Source organism: Hyperolius riggenbachi, chromosome 2 (assembly GCF_040937935.1).
Source record: "Hyperolius riggenbachi isolate aHypRig1 chromosome 2, aHypRig1.pri, whole genome shotgun sequence".
Classification (NCBI taxonomy): Eukaryota; Metazoa; Chordata; class Amphibia; order Anura; family Hyperoliidae; genus Hyperolius; species Hyperolius riggenbachi.
Window position 1 is genome coordinate 558824279 of NC_090647.1, and position 19586 is coordinate 558843864.

At 54.5% G+C, this 19586-nt stretch overlaps 1 protein-coding gene across 4 annotated transcripts in view; it reads left to right on the plus strand.

Annotated features, from left to right (window-relative positions):
• Window positions 1–19586, plus strand: part of SIDT1 (SID1 transmembrane family member 1) — a 161642-nt gene that overhangs the window by 4698 nt on the left and 137358 nt on the right. For 3 of the 4 annotated variants that reach the window (XM_068270905.1, XM_068270907.1, XM_068270908.1), the window contains exon 1: window positions 10441–10482. The exons of the other annotated variant lie outside the window; for it this stretch is intronic. The gene's annotated coding sequence lies outside the window, so the exon portion shown is untranslated. Of the gene's footprint in view, window positions 1–10440; window positions 10483–19586 lie in introns of those variants that run through there. 4 annotated transcript variants of the gene reach the window in all.

Genomic DNA, 19586 nt, shown 5'->3' on the forward strand with positions numbered 1-19586 from the left:
AAAGGGGCTCCCTGTCACTCACTCACTTCCTAAAGGGGCTCCCTGTCACTCACTCACTTCCTAAAGGGGCTCCCTGTCACTCACTCACTTCCTAAAGGGGCTCCCTGTCACTCACTCACTTCCTAAAGGGGCTCCCTGTCACTCACTCACTTCCTAAAGGGGCTCCCTGTCACTCACTCACTGCCTAAAGGGGCTCCCTGTCACTCACTGCCTAAAGGGGCTCCCTGTCACTCACTGCCTAAAGGGGCTCCCTGTCACTCACTGCCTAAAGGGGCTCCCTGTCACTCACTGCCTAAAGGGGCTCCCTGTCACTCACTGCCTAATGGGGGTCCAGGCTGGCTACATGTACTGGGGAAACTGGCTGTTTGTCATTATGTGCATTTACTGGTGAAAAGCTGTCTCTTATTATGTGCATTTACTGGTGAAAAGCAGTCTCTTATTATGTGCATTTACTGGTAAAAAGCAGTCTCTTATTATGTGCATTTACTGGTGAAAAGCTGTCTCTTATGTGCATTTACTGGTGAAAAGCGGTCTCTTATGTGCATTTACTGGTGAAAAGCGGTCTCTTATGTGCATTTACTGGTGAAAAGCGGTCTCTTATTATGTGCATTTACTGGTGAAACGCTGTCTCTTATGTGCATTTAGTGGGGAAATTTTGTCAGTAAAAATAATCTTTTGTCAGTAAATTTTTAGGTATTTGTCAGTAAAAAATAACGTGAAAGGTTGGCAACACTGGCAGGCTGCGCGGCGCAACGGGAAAGATACAGGCAGCCCACCTCACGCTTGGGCTTGGCGGGGGGAGGAGCCGACGACAGCGAGCGAGAGTACGGTGGCCGCAGGCAGCCATAAATACGCAGTGTGTGACTGCGTCGCACTCGCAGAGCCTCTCAACCTGAGTCAGTCCAGAGACTAACAGACTGCCAGGCAGTCAAAGCCAGCCAGGAGCAAGCCCATGGAAGAGGGGTAGGAATGGGGTACCACATGCATGCGTAAAGAGGTGGAAGGTGTGGGTGTGATTAGGCAGGACATGGGTGTGGTTATGTGGTTGGGCGCGGTTAATTTAACCACTCCCATAGGCGCCAGAGAAAATCTTGCTGCCAGGTGCCAGGCACCCCAGGCTCACCCCTGTGTGCAGCAGCAGTGTGCGGCGGAGCCCAGCCCCAGAAGGTGGAGTCTTTTTGGCCAGTTGGACTCGGGCTCCTCGCTGCCACTGCTGCTAGTGGGTGCCTTGGCCCTTGCTGCCGCTGCCCGCTAGCACCTCCATGGTCCCCTGCCCGGACCCCCACCGTTCCTGGCCCGGCGCCTTCTTCCAGTTCCACCTGCCATGAGATGGACCTCATGGTAAGTAGGCAGTAAGGCAGGCAGTCTATGTACAGCACTGCCTCTCTCTTTCTGATGTGGCTGCTGGGGGAGGGGGGCGCTCTTTTTGCCCTGGGCTGGTGGTCAGAACCCACCATGGTGATGGTCTAACAGTGTGACTCCCTGGCTGGGGGTAGGGGGGCACTCTTTTTGCTCTGGGCTGGTGGTCAGAGTCTGACCACCAACCAGCCCAGGGCAAAAAGAGTACCCCCCTTCCCCAGCCAGGGAGTCACAGTCAGACCATGGTGGGCTCTGACCACCAGCCCAGGGCAAAAAGAGCACCCCCCCTACCACCCACAGCCAGGGAGTCAAAGTCAGACCATGGTGGTCTGACGGTCAAACCACCATGGTCTGACTGTGACTCCCTGGCTAGGGGGGGAGAGGGTCACACTTTTTTTCCCTGGACAGGTGATCAGACCACCATACTGTGACTCCCTGGCTAGGGGGCGGAGGGGGTCACTCTTTTTTTCCCTGGGCAGGTGGTCAGACGCAGAGTAAAAAAATTAAAAATAAAATAAAAATGGTGAGTTGGTTTCAAGAAGCCTTTTGACATGATTTCACTTAGCAGCTTTGATTGGGGGGGGGGGGGGGGGGGGCAATTTTTTGACTCTCGAACTGGGTGAAATTTAGCCTAGAAACTGCCCTGGCTATGTATAGAGTGCTTGGGGGGGCCCAATGTAAAACTTGCATCGGGGCCCACAGCTCATTAGCTATGCCACTGCTGAGATGCCTTTAAGTAGAGTGACCAGGATTCGGGGTCTGCTGTCCCAGGCTGCATGAGGTCCCGGGAAACGTCCCGCTTTTAGCAGCGGGACGGGACGTCCCGGCCTCGGGACTCTGGTTACTTTATTGCATGAACTGGCAGAGGCGTCTATAGACGCCGTGCCAGTTCATTGCCCGCAGCCCCGCTCCAGTCTCCTTACTGTCTTCCGGTGTTCCGACACCGGCAGGCGAGCAGGGCTACGGCAAGATGGCTGCCGAAGCCCTGTACTGGAGACTATTTGTGTCTCCAGTGCAGGGCTTCAGGCGCCATCTTGCCGTAGGCCCGTAGCTCTGCTCTGCCTGTCAGCGCGGGAGACTGCAGGAGGATCGTCCGGGGGAGATGCACGCCAGAGGAGTCTTCTGCCAGGTGAGTAAATGCTTTTTTCCCCAGGTGTTGCCCACAATGCGTTTATTTTGTACTGACATGTTGCCCGCAGTGCGTTTATTTTGTGCTGACATGTTGCCCACAGTGCGTTTATTTTGTGCTGACATGTTTGCCCGCAGTGCGTTTATTTTGTGCTGACATGTTTGCCCGCAGTGCGTTTATTTTGCGCTGACATGTTGCCTATTGCGTTTATTTTGTGCTGACATGTTGCCCACAATGCATTTATTCTGTGCTGACATGTTGCCCATTGCATTTATTTTGTGCTGAAATTTTGCCCACATTGCGTTTATTTTCTGGTGTCTGGGGTAACTGTTGCTGCATTTATTATTTAATGGTCACAGATGGCTATGTTTGCTGCTTTGGGGTTATGGTATACTATTAGCATCACACAGTTTCTGTAAACCCATGATGCGAAACCTCGTCTGACCACATCATGGCGCAAACACTGCTTTCTCATGCCTTGCTGTTACATCATTATGTAAGCTCCACCCATACAATGTCATGGCCACACCCATTTTTTGGCAGGATGATGATGGTGAGCATGGATGGAGCAGCATGCTGAACAGGTGTGGAGAGTTAGCCAGTGAGGATGATGATGGTGAGCATGGATGGAGCAGCATGCTGAACAGGTGAGGAGAGGCAGCCAGCGAGGATGATGATGGTGAGCATGGATGGAGTAGCGTACTGAACAGGTGAGGAGAGGCAGCCAGTGAGGATGATGATGGTGAGCATGGATGGAGCAGCATGCTGAACAGGTGAGGAGAGGCAGCCAGCGAGGATGATGATGGTGAGCATGGATGGAGCAGCATGCTGAACAGGTGAGGAGAGGCAGCCAGCGAGGATGATGATGGTGAGCATGGATGGAGCAACGTGCTGAACAGGTGAGAAGAGGCAGCCAGTGAGGATGATGATGGTGAGCATGGATGGAGCAGCATGCTGAACAGGTGAGAAGAGGCAGCCAGCGAGGATGATTATGGTGAGCATGGATGGAGCAGCGTGCTGAGCAGGTAAGAAGAGGCAGCCAGCAAGGATGATGATGGTGAGCATGGATGGAGCAGCGTGCTGAACAGGTGAGGAGAGACAGCCAGCAAGGATGATGATGGTGAGCATGGATGGAGTAGCGTACTGAACAGGTGAGGAGAGGCAGCCAGTGAGGATGATGATGGTGAGCATGGATGGAGCAGCGTGCTGAACAGGTGAGGAGAGGCAGCCAGTGAGGATGATGATGGTGAGCATGGATGGAGCAGCATGCTGAACAGGTGAGAAGAGGCAGCCAGCGAGGATGATTATGGTGAGCATGGATGGAGCAGCGTGCTGAGCAGGTAAGAAGAGGCAGCCAGCAAGGATGATGATGGTGAGCATGGATGGAGCAGCGTGCTGAACAGGTGAGGAGAGACAGCCAGCAAGGATGATGATGGTGAGCATGGATGGAGTAGCGTACTGAACAGGTGAGGAGAGGCAGCCAGTGAGGATGATGATGGTGAGCATGAATGGAGCAGGTGAGTTGCTACGCTGACAAAACTGTGCAGGGAGCCCCGGGAAGGACAAGTCAGGGGGAGACCGGGGGGGGGGGGGGAGATAGCATTCCTTGGGGCCCTGGGGCAATTGCATCCTTTGCCTCTATGGTAGCTCTGACCCTGCTTTTTCTTGCGTGTAGAGACATCCGTGGCGACGTACAGCGGCGTAGCTAAGAAGCTGTAGGCCTCGATGCAAGTTTTACACTGGTCCCCCCAAGCACTCTATACATAACAATTCATATGGCGCAACTAAATCTGCTAAGGACAGCCACAGTATGGGGGAGGTGTAAGCCAAGGGGGGAACAGTTTGTTAATGACTATTACTATTCACAGCTAGAGTGGGGCCGAACCTCCGATTTTAGGTTCACGTACCGGGTTCGCGAACTTCCGCGTAAGGTTCGGTTCGCGTAAAAGTTCGCGAACCGCAATAGACTTCAATGGGGATGCGAACTTTGAAAAAAAAAAATTATGCTGGCCACAAAAGTGATGGAAAAGATGTTTCAAGGGGTCTAACACCTGGAGGGGGGCATGGCGGAGTGGGATACATGCCAAAAGTCCCGGGGAAAAATCTGGATTTGACGCAAAGCAGCGTTTTAAGGGCAGAAATCACATTGAATACTAAATGACAGGCCTAAAGTGTTTTAAAACATCTTGCATGTGTATACATCAATCAGGTAGTGTAATTAAGGTACTGCTTCACACTGACACACCAAACTCACCGTGTAACGCACCGCAAACAGCTGTTTGTTGTGTAGTGACGGCCGTGCTGGACTGGTGCGCACCATGGCGAGAACAGGTATGCAGTGGCGGGTTAACTGAACAGAACAGGTATGCAGTGGCGGGTTCACTGAACAGAACAGGTATGCAGTGGCGGGTTCACTGAACAGAACAGATATGCAGTGGCGGGTTCACTGAACAGAACAGGTATACAGTGGCGGGTTCACAGAACAGGTATGCAGTGGCAGGTTCACTGAACAGGTATACAGTGGCGGGTTCACTGAACACAACAGGTATGCAGTGGTGGGTTCACTAAACACAACAGGTATGCAGTGGCGGGTTCACTGAACAGGAATACAGTGGCGGGTTTACTGAACAGAACAGGTATGCAGTGGCGGGTTCACTGAACAGTACAGGTATGCAGTGGCAGGTTCACTGAACAGGTATGCAGTGGTGGGTTCACTGAACAGGTATGCAGTGGTGGGTTCACTGAACAGGTATGCAGTGGTGGGTTCACTGAACAGGTATGCAGTGGTGGGTTCACTGAACAGGTATGCAGTGGTGGGTTCACAGAACAGGTATGCAGTGGTGGGTTCACTGAACAGGTATGCAGTGGTGTATTCACAGTACATGTATGCAGTGGTGGGTTCACAGAACAGGTATGCAGTGGTGGGTTCACAGAGCTGGTATGCAGTGGTGGGTTCACAGAACAGGTATGCAGTGGTGGGTTCACAGAACAAGTATGCAGTGGCAGGTTCACTGAACAGGTATGCAGTGGTGGGTTCACAGAACAGGTATGCAGTGGTGGGTTCACTGAACAGGTATGCAGTGGCGGGTTCACTGAACAGGTATGCAGTGGCAGGTTCACTGAACAGGTATGCAGTGGTGGGTTCACAGAACAGGTATGCAGTGGTGGGTTCACAGTACAGGTATGCAGTGGTGGGTTCACAGAACAGGTATGCAGTGGCAGGTTCACTGAACAGGTATGCAGTGGTGGGTTCACTGAACAGGTATGCAGTGGTGGGTTCACTGAACAGGTATGCAGGGTGGGTTCACAGAACAGGTATGCAGTGGTGGGTTCACAGTACAGGTATGCAGTGGTGGGTTCACAGAACAGGTATGCAGTGGCAGGTTCACTGAACAGGTATGCAGGTACTGAACAGAACAGGTATGCAGCCAGGAACAAGCTAAGCCTAACTAATCTTTCCCTATGAGAGACAGTCTGCAGCAGCTCGCCCTACTCTCACTAACGCAGGCACACGAGTGAGCGTAATGGCCGCCGCTGCCTGCCTTTTATTAGGGGGGAGTGGCTCCAGGGGCTAGTGTAGCCTAATTGGCTACACTGGGCCTGCTGACTGTGATGTAGAGGGTCAAAGTTGACCCTCATGGTGCATTATGGGGCGAACCGAACTTCCGGAAAAGTTCGCCTGCGGGACGCGAACGCGAACCACTGAAGTTCGCATGGAACCGTTCGCAGGAGAACCGTTCGGCCCAACTCTATTTACAGCATATATAGAAGTGATCTGTAAAGCCTGGTGGATCACCTGCCTTCCTTCAGTCCCTATACCCCAATCTACTGCACGCTCTTCACCTATAGACAAGTCCCTGTGTAAACGGGAGACCAGTGTGCCTATCCGACTACGGTTACCCCCCAGGACCTCAGCGCGCAAGGTCACACCTACTAACTTTTTGAGATGAGAAAGAGGGACACTTAAGCCATGCCCCTACCACGTCCCTGATCATGCCCCTGACACACCCCTAGTCACGCATACCATAAAGATTTCATAAGAAAAATGTTGTTTCATAGTTCACACTGGTCTTTTCTATCCTGGTTCATTTTCCTTCATGTTAACATTTTAAAATTAGTAATATATCAATCTAAAGGATGGGAATAAAGTTTAGAGTCAAACACATTTTTTAGTAGAGAAATATATATATTTACATAGAAAGAGGGACAAAGCAGTGGCGTAACTAGAACTCATTGGGGCCCCCCTGCGAAACTTTGGATGGGGGCCCCCCTTGACTCTACTAAACACTGAATAGGGACTGTCTGCAAATCTGTGTCTGCAAAACTTTGTACGATTCCTTATCAGTGGCTCAGCAGATGCAGTCATTAGAAAAAATGTGTAGAGAGCAGAATTTTTTTTTCTCCATACCCTTAGTTGTCAGTCTCTAAGGACAGGGAAAAGAAACTCCTTTCCCCACGGGGCCCCCTGCAGCTTCTGGGCCCCCCTGCAGCTGCATCCCTTGAAGGGTCTATTGTTACGCCCCTGGGACAAAGTCCTGAAAGAGGGACAGATGAGGAGGAAAGAGGGACAGAGGGATAGGGCTCCGAAAGAGGGACAGTTGGGAGCTATGCAAGGTATAGAGACAAAGGCTGGGAAGACAGGAGCACTAACTAAGCTAGACAAAGGTTCCTGGGTAATATCAGTAGGTAGAAAAAAAACAAAGTCTTGTAAAAGTAATACCTTTTAATGGCTAACTGATAAAGTTAAATTAGGCAAGCTTTCAGGGATCTAGTCCCCAGGTAATATCAGGTAATAGTGTGGGATGCACTTGTGAAGGAGACTACACAGCAGGAGTAGTAGACTAGAGACAGGGAGCATATACGCCGTAAGTACTTCTGGGTCAGCACCACAGCAATGGAGATGCCGGCTGATACGAGAAGACACGGCGACGGAACGGGAGAGGCAAAAAAGACAGCAAAGGGTTTCAGGAGTGGGTGAGTTGTGCATTGGTGGTTTTTTTTTTGGTTTTTTTGCAGGTCTTAAAATGTCAGCGGTACAGGATACATATGAATTCGGCGCCGGGAGACTTGGGCGCAGGATACAGCCGGTATATGGCTTATCCTGCTGCAGCACAAGTCCCGGCCATGTTAAATGCTATTCCCCCTCCAGGTCCACGTGGATAGTGAGGGAATGATATAATTCGGCTTCCAGCTATTGCTGGCGACCAAATTACAGTGTTTTAAAAGCAACTTCAGCTCCGCCTTCTGACTGCGCCGAAGTTACTGACTGTGGGCCGCTATAGCTGTAATTCCCTTTACAGCCTATGGTGGCGCCGGCTGCGCCCAAATCTATCTGCGCTGTAATTAAAGCACTCAGTGGTACAAGTGTGTGTGTGTGTGTGTGTGTGTGTGTGTGTGTGTGTGTGTGTGTGTGTGTGTGTGTGTGTGTGTGTGTGTGTGTGTGTGTGTGTGAGTGAGGGGAGGGGGGGGGAGGGGAAACCTGCCAGTGTTCTCTCCATGGTCTTTTAGCCGGGTGCTCCACCCGGCTAGTTTTGGTGAGCACCCGGCTGTCACCGGCTCACCACCTCCTATGCTGTAAGCAGAGTTGCGCACAGAAGCACCAGCCCTGCATTCTCTCATCTCACCCCACCCGGCTACTTTTTCATGCCACCCGGCTAGAAAAAAATTCTGGGGAGAACACTACCTGCCATTTCCTCCCTGCCTATATTTAACGTTTTAGTCATTCAAAGACTTTAGCTGACTAGAACGGGGGCACTGCACTGAGAGAAGAGTCACCGCACCATTCAAACAAGGGCACCTATATTAAACAAACCCCCTCTCGGTTCAGCAGTACTTTAAAATATTAGAGGCAGAGGATCAGCAGGACAGCCAAGCAATGCACATTTTTTAAAAGGAAATAAACCTGTCAGCCTCCATATCCCTCTCACTTCAGGTTTGCTTTAAGGCAGGGCAGTTTCTAGGCTAAATTGCACACAAGGCGAGGGTGTAAAAATTGTGCCCCCTTCCCCCCCCCACCCCGTGTACTCGCGAACCCTTACTCTTTAGGGACAGTCACACAGCCACAGGTCACGAGTAGATCTGCCTACTTACTAGTGACCAGCCGCCCATCCAGGAGGAAGCAGGGACCAGGAAAACACACAGAGGAAGAGAGTCCAGAAAGCCGACTCCTCCATGGGCGCCGCGCACTGACAGCCTGCAGTACCGCTACAGGACAGCAGGTGTCATCACGCGGTGGTGACAGCCTGCAGTACCGCTACAGGACATCAGGTGTCATCACGCAGTGGTGACAGTCTGCACTACCGCTAGAGGACATCAGGTGTCATCACGCGGTGGTGACCACCTGCAGTACCGCTACAGGACATCAGGTGTCATCACGCGGTGGTGACAGCCTGCAGTACCGCTACAGGACATCAGGTGTCATCACGCGGTGGTGACCGCCTGCAGTACCGCTACAGGACATCAGGTGTCATCACACGGTGGTGACAGCCTGCAGAACTGCTACAGGACATCAGGTGTCATCACGCGGTGGTGACCGCCTGCAGTACCGCTACAGGACAACAGGTGTCATCACGCGGTGGTGACAGCCTGCAGTACTGCCACAGGACATCAGGTGACATCACGCGGTGGTGACAGCCTGCAGTACTGCTACAGGACATCAGGTGTCATCACGCGGTGGTGACAGCCTGCAGTACTGCTACAGGACATCAGGTGTCATCACGCGGTGGTGACCGCCTGCAGTACCGCTACAGGACAACAGGTGTCATCACGCGGTGGTGACAGCCTGCAGTACTGCTACAGGACATCAGGTGACATCACGCGGTGGTGACCACCTGCAGTACCGCTACAGGACAACAGGTGTCATCACGCGGTGGTGACAGCCTGCAGTACTGCCACAGGACATCAGGTGACATCACGCGGTGGTGACAGCCTGCAGTACTGCTACAGGACATCAGGTGTCATCACGCGGTGGTGACAGCCTGCAGTACTGCTACAGGACATCAGGTGTCATCACGCGGTGGTGACCGCCTGCAGTACCGCTACAGGACAACAGGTGTCATCACGCGGTGGTGACAGCCTGCAGTACTGCTACAGGACATCAGGTGACATCACGCGGTGGTGACAGCCTGCAGTACCGCTACAGGACATCAGGTGTCATCACGCGGTGGTGACAGCCTGCAGTACTGCTACAGGACATCAGGTGTCATCACGCGGTGGTGACCGCCTGCAGTACCGCTACAGGACAACAGGTGTCATCACGCGGTGGTGACAGCCTGCAGTACTGCTACAGGACATCAGGTGACATCACGCGGTGGTGACCAACTGCAGTACCGCTACAGGACAACAGGTGTCATCACGTGGTGGTGACAGCCTGCAGTACCACTACAGGACATCAGGTGTCATCACGCGGTGGTGACCACCTGCAGTACCGCTACAGGACAACAGGTGTCATCACGCGGTGGTGACAGCCTGCAGTACTGCTACAGGACATCAGGTGACATCACGCGTGGTGACAGCCTGCAGTACCGCTACAGGACATCAGGTGTCATCACGTGGTGGTGACAGCCTGCAGTACCACTACAGGACATCAGGTGTCATCACGCGGTGGTGATGTGATGATGACTTGATGTCTGACGCAGCCAGCGTAGGCGGAGTCAAGGAAGGTGATCATGCTGGTAATCTTCTTCTTCCGTTTGGCTGCGCCGCACGTCACCAGCTCCCTGGTGGTTATGTCCTTCTGACTGCGCCCCCTTCTTCTACTTGCCGGTGTGCACCCAGGGCGGTCCCCCTGCCCGCACTGCCCAAGAAACGGCCCTGCTTTAAGGTGCCTATCAATGGTGTGATTTACAAAACGATCATATTTTGATAGAATCATGCTATATAGTTACTTACCAAAGGTTGTTAGTATGCATGGGACCTGTGGGTGGCGGCTTAGGGTCCTCTTACACTAAATCAGTTGCTGTCAGTTATAACTGAAAGGATAACTGGTGTCCAAGGTAATGTCCAAGTTTCCCTACGGCCTTTTTCACTCTGTACATTGAAAAAAACGAAAGCTTTTTCTCAATGTACTTTTATTGAAAGTTAAAATGCATCAGATTTTCAGCATATAGCGAAAAGAGGCCGTAGTGTGGGCGATGGTTTAGTGTGGGCGGTGGCTTAATGTGGCAGTGGCTTAGTGTGGGCAGCGGCTTAGTGAGGTACGCAATTCTTTTGAGAATCTGTGGTTTCCTAGTTAAAATAAAAAGAAAAGATTGTATTTAATCGATCCACACCACTTAAAGAGACACTGAAGCGGAAAAAAAAATATGATATAGTGAATTGGTTGTGTACTATGAATAATTACTAGAAGATTAGCAGCAAAGAAAATATTCTCATACTTTTATTTTCAGGTATATCGTGTTTTTTCTAACATTGCATCACTCTATAATATGTGCAGATTACACAACGCTCAGCATTCAAAATGATTCTTTCAGAGCAGTCTGTGAAGTAATGACCTCTCCTCTAGCAGAGGAAAAGTAAATAGTCCAGGAACAGTTGAGATAATAAAAGTCAGATAACAGCCCTCTCCACCACTAACTTAGTCGGAGAGCTTAATGGCTTGTTTGCATAGAGATAACAACTGGAGTTTCTCAACTCTTCCTGTACTGGAAACAATTACACTGATGTATCTGATCTTAATGTTTTATTTCTTAGCTGTGCTACACATACAAATCATAATATCATCATTTTTTTTTCGCTTCAGTGTCTCTTTAAGAATTATTATGCGGTCAGATCAAAACTAGTTGTGAATAATTCTATTAAAAAATCTGCCACGCCGATTAAACATTTTTTAACCACTTCAACTTTCAGTCGTTTTTCACTGCATCTGAGCAATTTTCACCTCCCATTCATTCGCCAATAACTTTATCACTAATTATTCACTAACAATGAATTGATCTATATCTTGTTTTTTCCGCCACCGATTAGACTTTCTTTGGGTGTTAAGAATTATTTTTTTCTGAATGCTTTATAACGGGAATATTTAGAAAAAAAAGGAAAAAAAAACATTATTTCTTAGTTTTCGGCCATACAGTTTTAAAATAATACATGCTACCATATTCAAAACCCACATATTTTATTTGCCCATTTGTCCAGGTTATTACACCATTTATATGTCCCTATCACAATGTATGGCGCCAATACTTTATTTGGAAATAAAGGTGCATTTTTTCAGTGTTGCGTCCATCACTATTTACAAGCTTATAATTTAAAAAGTAATAGTATCATACCCTCTTGACATTCATATTAAAAACGTTCAAACCCTTAGGTAACTATTTATGTTTTTGGGGGTTTTTTTTTTAATTGTAATTTTTTTTAATAGTTGGGAGGTATACAGTTAAAGGACTACTGTAGGGGGGTCGGGGGAAAAAGAGTTGAACTTACCCGGGGCTTCTAATGGTCCCCCGCAGACATCCTGTGCCCACACAGCCACTCACCGATGCTCCGGTCCCCACCTGCATTTCACTTCCAGAATTTGCGACTTTAAAGTCGGAAAACCACTACGCGCCTGTGTCCTCGCTCCCGCCGACGTCACCAGGAGCATACTGCGCAGGCGCATACCGTACTGGGCCTGCGCAATATACTCCTGGCGACATCAGTGAAAGCGAGGGTGCAGGAGCAGTGGTTTTCCGACTTTAAAGTCGCAAATTCCGGAAGTGAACCATTGGCGGGAGCCAGAGCATCGGTGAGTGGCTGCGCAGGCACAGTATGTCTGCGGGAGACCACTAGCAGCCCCGGGTAAGTTCAACTCTTTTCCCCCGACCCCGTACAGTACTCCTTTAATTTTAAATGTAATTTATTGTGTGATTTTTTTAAAAAAATGTATGTAGATGTAGTATTACAACTTGGCCACAAGATGGCTTCAGTCAAATATTTTTTTTCTAAGATAGCGGCTTCACATAGAAGCAGTCCATCTTTCTAATGGGGGCTTAGATCAATGAATGGGAACTATGTTCCCATTGATCTCCGGGCTAACGGGTGGCAGTACGGGAGTGTGCGGGTGCACGTGCGATCGCTGCGGGAGCGCGCAGCTGCGCGGCAGCGGCCTTTTGAACATAGCAGATACGTACAAAAGGCTTAAATGGTTAAGGTAGCGATCAATAATATGATTTTTCAGGATCAATTGGACCCGCCAGCTCCTCTGTTTTCATGCAATAGGATCTGAATTGAGTGAATATACGGTCGGTCACTACAAATTGTACCGTTGATGGGCACCTTTAAAGAGAAACATGCATGCGCAGTATGCAGAAAGTGCTATTACGCATGCACAGAACGCTCCCAGCAGTGGAAACGCGACTAGGGTGTGCGTGGCTCGGGGGCACATGCGCAGTAGCCATAGACTGGTGGCGACAGGCCAGCTTGGCAGGGTTCATCGCTGTTGGCCGGAGGGGAGCAGGAGGACGTCGTGTGCACAGTATGAGTCCAGGAGGCTTAAAATCTTTTTTTTTTAAATTTCACTTAAGTTTCCTTTTAACCCTCCTGGCGGTTAATTGTTCTGCGGCTTCGCGGCCGCGGGAGGTTTTTTAAGCCTAATTTTTTTTTTATGATGTAGCTAGCCTAGCACTAGCTACATGATTCCCCCCTCCCTGCGGCCTCCCTCCCACCCCTCCGATGGCCGCTGGCGATAAAGCCCATCCGGAAATCCCATTCTAAACGGGATTTCCTTCAGGGCTTCCCCCGTCGACATGGCGATGAATGTCGTGACGTCATCGACGTCGTGACGTCACAGGGAGTCCCGATCCACCCCATAGCACAGCCTGGCGGCGATTGGCCAGGCTGCACAAGGGGTATGCGGGAGGGACCTGTATCGCGGTGGGTAGCGGCGCATCAGCGGCGAGCGGCGGCGATTGACCCGAACACGCAGCAATAAAAAAAATTAGAAAAGTCGGCCCACGAGGGCCTGAGAAATCCTCCGCGGCGGCTTACCCCGAGCTCAGCTCGGGGTCACCGCTAAGAAGGTTAAAGTGGACCTGAACTCTTGCACAGGATAGAGGGAAAACAGAGAGAAGTGCACCCTGTATGTATTTAGAGTGTTTAGCCTGTCTAATCCCCCTCATCTGTGACTAATCACACCTGTAATTTGATCTCTCAGCTGTGTTAGCTCGGGAATCTCTTTTGCCATGGCAGAGCAGCTAATTTGTAAGCACAGGATGTTAACCCTATTTCTGCTTCCATGAAAGTAGGAAGCAGGCACACTGCAGATTTATTGCAGAATTTGTATCAGCTGTAACAAAGAAATGTTTTTCTTTAAAAGTTATTATGTTGTTGCGTATCTTTTTGAGCAGAGAGGAAGTTCTGAGTTCAGGTCCGCTTTAAGCAGCTGATTGGCTGGCAGGTGTACATAACCTCCAGTGTACACCCTGTATAATAAAAGACTCACTGGCTCGCATTCATAAAGTCTTTGTCCTTCCTTTTTTCCCAGGAGCGGTGCTGGCTTGTTCTGTAAAGTTTACCTTATAGCAGCAGATCACAATGGGGATGTGAAGTCTGTGTTTACCAACCCGTAACCTGAACTCTGACAATTTTTATCCTCACCTCGGACACAGCGCTCACCTGTCACTGTGCAAGCCTGGCACACAGCGCTCACCTGTCACTGCTCAGGCCTGGCACACAGCGCTCACCTGTCACTGTGCAGGCCTGGCACACAGCGCTCACCTGTCACTGCTCAGGCCTGGCACACAGCGCTCACCTGTCACTGCTCAGGCCTGACACACAGCGCTCACCTGTCACTGCGCAGCCCGGGCACTCAGCGCTCACCTGTCACTGCGCACGCCTAGCACACAGCGCTCCCCTGTCACTGCGCAGGCCTGGCACACAGCGCTCACCTGTCACTGCTCAGGCCTGACACACAGCGCTCACCTGTCACTGCGCAGCCCGGGCACTCAGCGCTCACCTGTCACTGCGCACGCCTAGCACACAGCGCTCCCCTGTCACTGCGCAGCCCGGGCACACAGCGCTCACCTGTCACTGCTCAGGCCTGACACACAGCGCTCACCTGTCACTGCGCAGCCCGGGCACTCAGCGCTCACCTGTCACTGCGCAGGCCTGGCACACTGCGCTCACCTGTCACTGCGCAGGCCTGGCACACAGCGCTCACCTGTCACTGCTCAGGCCTGGCACACAGCGCTCACCTGTCACTGTGCATGCCAAGCACACAGCGCTCACCTGTCACTGTGCAGCCCGGGCACACAGCGCTCACCTGTCACTGCTCAGGCCTAGCACACAGCGCTCACCTGTCACTGTGCAGCCCGGGCACACAGCGCTCACCTGTCACTGCTCAGGCCTAGCACACAGCGCTCACCTGTCACTGTGCAAGCCTGGCACACAGCGCTCACCTGTCACTGCGCAGGCCTGGCACACAGCGCTCACCTGTCACTGCGCAGGCCTGGCACACAGCGCTCACCTGTCACTGCGCAGGCCTGGCACACAGCGCTCACCTGTCACTGCGCAGGCCTGGCACACAGCGCTCACCTGTCACTGCGCAGGTCTGGCACACAGCGCTCACCTGTCACTGCGCAGGCCTGGCACACAGCGCTCACCTGTCACTGCGCAGCTCGGGCACTCAGCGCTCACCTGTCACTGCGCAGGCCTGGCACACTGCGCTCACCTGTCACTGCGAAGGCCTGGCACACAGCGCTCACCTGTCACTGCGCAGGCCTGGCACACAGCGCTCACCTGTCACTGCGCAGCCTGGGCACACAGCGCTCACCGGTCACTGCTCAGGCCTGGCACACAGCGCTCACCTGTCACTGCGCCAGCCTGGCACACAGCGCTCACCTGTCACTGCGCAGGCCTGGCACACAGCGCTCACCTGTCACTGCGCAGGCCTGGCACACAGCGCTCACCTGTCACTGCTCAGGCCTGGCACACAGCGATCACCTGTTACTGCTCAGGCCTGGCACACAGCACTCACCTGTCACTGCGCAGCCCGGGCACTCAGCGCTCACCTGTCACTGTGCAAGCCTGGCACACAGCGCTCACCTGTCACTGCTCAGGCCTGACACACAGCGCTCACCTGTCACTGCGCAGCCCGGGCACTCAGCGCTCACCTGTCACTGCGCACGCCTAGCACACAGCGCTCCCCTGTCACTGCGCAGGCCTGGCACACAGCGCTCACCTGTCACTGCTCAGGCCTGACACACAGCGCTCACCTGTCACTGCGCAGCCCGGGCACTCAGCGCTCACCTGTCACTGCGCACGCCTAGCACACAGCGCTCCCCTGTCACTGCGCAGCCCGGGCACACAGCGCTCACCTGTCACTGCTCAGGCCTGACACACAGCGCTCACCTGTCACTGCGCAGCCCGGGCACTCAGCGCTCACCTGTCACTGCGCAGGCCTGGCACACTGCGCTCACCTGTCACTGCGCAGGCCTGGCACACAGCGCTCACCTGTCACTGCTCAGGCCTGGCACACAGCGCTCACCTGTCACTGTGCATGCCAAGCACACAGCGCTCACCTGTCACTGTGCAGCCCGGGCACACAGCGCTCACCTGTCACTGCTCAGGCCTAGCACACAGCGCTCACCTGTCACTGTGCAGCCCGGGCACACAGCGCTCACCTGTCACTGCTCAGGCCTAGCACACAGCGCTCACCTGTCACTGTGCAAGCCTGGCACACAGCGCTCACCTGTCACTGCGCAGGCCTGGCACACAGCGCTCACCTGTCACTGCGCAGGCCTGGCACACAGCGCTCACCTGTCACTGCGCAGGCCTGGCACACAGCGCTCACCTGTCACTGCGCAGGCCTGGCACACAGCGCTCACCTGTCACTGCGCAGGTCTGGCACACAGCGCTCACCTGTCACTGCGCAGGCCTGGCACACAGCGCTCACCTGTCACTGCGCAGCTCGGGCACTCAGCGCTCACCTGTCACTGCGCAGGCCTGGCACACTGCGCTCACCTGTCACTGCGAAGGCCTGGCACACAGCGCTCACCTGTCACTGCGCAGGCCTGGCACACAGCGCTCACCTGTCACTGCGCAGCCTGGGCACACAGCGCTCACCGGTCACTGCTCAGGCCTGGCACACAGCGCTCACCTGTCACTGCGCCAGCCTGGCACACAGCGCTCACCTGTCACTGCGCAGGCCTGGCACACAGCGCTCACCTGTCACTGCGCAGGCCTGGCACACAGCGCTCACCTGTCACTGCTCAGGCCTGGCACACAGCGATCACCTGTCACTGCTCAGGCCTGGCACACAGCACTCACCTGTCACTGCGCAGCCCGGGCACTCAGCGCTCACCTGTCACTGTGCAAGCCTGGCACACAGCGCTCACCTGTCACTGCGCAGGCCTGGCACACAGCGCTCACCTGTCACTGCGCAGCTTGGGCACACAGTGCTCACCTGTCACTGCGCAGGCCTGGCACACAGCGCTCACCTGTCACTGCGCAGGCCTGGCACACAGCGCTCACCTGTCACTGTGCAAGCCTGGCACACAGCGCTCACCTGTCACTGCGCAGGCCTGACACACAGCGCTCACCTGTCACTGCTCAGGCCTGGCACACAGCGATCACCTGTCACTGCGCAGGCCTGTCACACAGCGCTCACCTGTCACTGCTCAGGCCTGGCACACAGCGATCACCTGTCACTGCTCAGGCCTGGCACACAGCACTCACCTGTCACTGCGCAGCCCGGGCACTCAGCGCTCACCTGTCACTGTGCAAGCCTGGCACACAGCGCTCACCTGTCACTGCGCAGGCCTGACACACAGCGCTCACCTGTCACTGCTCAGGCCTGGCACACAGCGATCACCTGTCACTGCGCAGGCCTGGCACACTGCGCTCACCTGTCACTGCGCAGGTCTGGCACACAGCGCTCACCTGTCACTGCTCAGGCCTGGCACACAGCGCTCACCTGTCACTGCGCAGGCCTGGCACACAGCGCTCACCTGTCACTGCGCAGGCCTGGCACACTGCGCTCACCTGTCACTGCGCAGGTCTGGCACACAGCGCTCACCTGTCACTGTGCAAGCCTGGCACACAGCGCTCACCTGTCACTACGCAGGCCTGGCACACTGCGCTCACCTGTCACTGCGCAGCCTGGGCACACAGCGCTTACCTGTTACTGTGCAGGCCTGGCACACAGCGCTCACCTGTCACTGCGCAGCCTGGGCAAACAGCGCTCACCTGTCACTGCTCAGGCCTGGCACACAGCGCTCACCTGTCACTGCTCAGGCCTGGCACACAGCGATCACCTGTCACTGCTCAGGCCTGGCACACAGCACTCACCTGTCACTGCGCAGCCCGGGCACTCAGCGCTCACCTGTCACTGTGCAAGCCTGGCACACAGCGCTCACCTGTCACTGCGCAGGCCTGGCACACTGCGCTCACCTGTCACTGCGCAGGTCTGGCACACAGCGCTCACCTGTCACTGCTCAGGCCTGGCACACAGCGCTCACCTGTCACTGCGCAGGCCTGGCACACAGCGCTCACCTGTCACTGTGCAAGCCTGGCACACAGCGCTCACCTGTCACTGCGCAGGCCTGACACACAGCGCTCACCTGTCACTGCTCAGGCCTGGCACACAGCGATCACCTGTCACTGCGCAGGCCTAGCACACAGCGCTCACCTGTCACTGCTCAGGCCTGGCCCACAGCAATCACCTGTCACTGCTCAGGCCTGGCACACAGCACTCACCTGTCACTGCGCAGCCCGGGCACTCAGCGCTCACCTGTCACTGTGCAAGCCTGGCACACAGCGCTCACCTGTCACTGCGCAGGCCTGGCACACTGCGCTCACCTGTCACTGCGCAGGTCTGGCACACAGCGCTCACCTGTCACTGCGCAGGCCTGGCACACAGCGCTCACCTGTTACTGCTCAGGCCTGGCACACAGCGCTCACCCGTCACTACGCAGGCCTGGCACACAGCGCTCACCTGTCACTGCGCAGGCCTTGCACACTGCGCTCACCTGTCACTGCGCAGGTCTGGCACACAGCGCTCACCTGTCACTGCGCAGGCCTGGCACACTGCGCTCACCTGTCACTGCGCAGGTCTGGCACACAGCGCTCACCTGTCACTGCGCAGGCCTGGCACACAGCGCTCACCTGTTACTGCTCAGGCCTGGCACACAGCGCTCACCCGTCACTGCGCAGGCCTGGCACACAGCGCTCACCTGTCACTGCGCAGGCCTGGCACACTGCGCTCACCTGTTACTGCTCAGGCCTGGCACACAGCGCTCACCTGTCACTGCGCAGCCTGGGCACACAGCGCTCACCTGTTACTGCTCAGGCCTGGCACACAGCGCTCACCTGTCACTGCGCAGGCCTGGCACACAGCGCTCACCTGTTACTGCTCAGGCCTGGCACACAGCGCTCACCTGTCACTGGGCAGGCCTGGCACACAGCGCTCGCCTGTCACTGCTCAGGCCTGGCACACAGCGCTCACCTGTCACTGCTCAGGCCTGGCACACAGCGCTCACCTGTCACTGCTCAGGCCTGGCACACAGCGCTCACCTGTCACTGCTCAGGCCTGGCACACAGCGCTCACCTGTCACTGCGCAGCCTGGTCACACAGCGCTCACCTGTTACTGCTCAGGCCTGGCACACAGCGCTCACCTGTCACTGCGCAGCCTGGGCACACAGCGCTCACCTGTTACTGCTCAGGCCTGGCACACAGCGCTCACCTGTCACTGCTCAGGCCTGGCACACAGCGCTCACCTGTCACTGCGCAGCCCGGGCACTCAGCGCTCACCTGTCACTGCGCAGGCCTGGCACACAGCGCTCACCTGTCACTGCGCAGGCCTGGCACACTGCGCTCACCTGTCACTGCTCAGGCCTGGCACACAGCGCTCACCTGTCACTGCTCAGGCCTGGCACACAGCGCTCACCTGTCACTGCTCAGGCCTGGCACACAGCGCTCACCTGTCACTGCGCAGGCCTGGCACACAGCGCTCACCTGTCACTGCGCAGGCCAGGCACACAGCGCTCACCTGTCACTGTGTAGGCCTGGCACACAGCGCTCACCTGTTACTGCGCAGGCCTGGCACACATCGCTCACCTGTCACACAGCGCTCACCTGTTACTGCGCAGGCCTGGCACACAGCGCTCACCTGTTACTGTGCAGGCC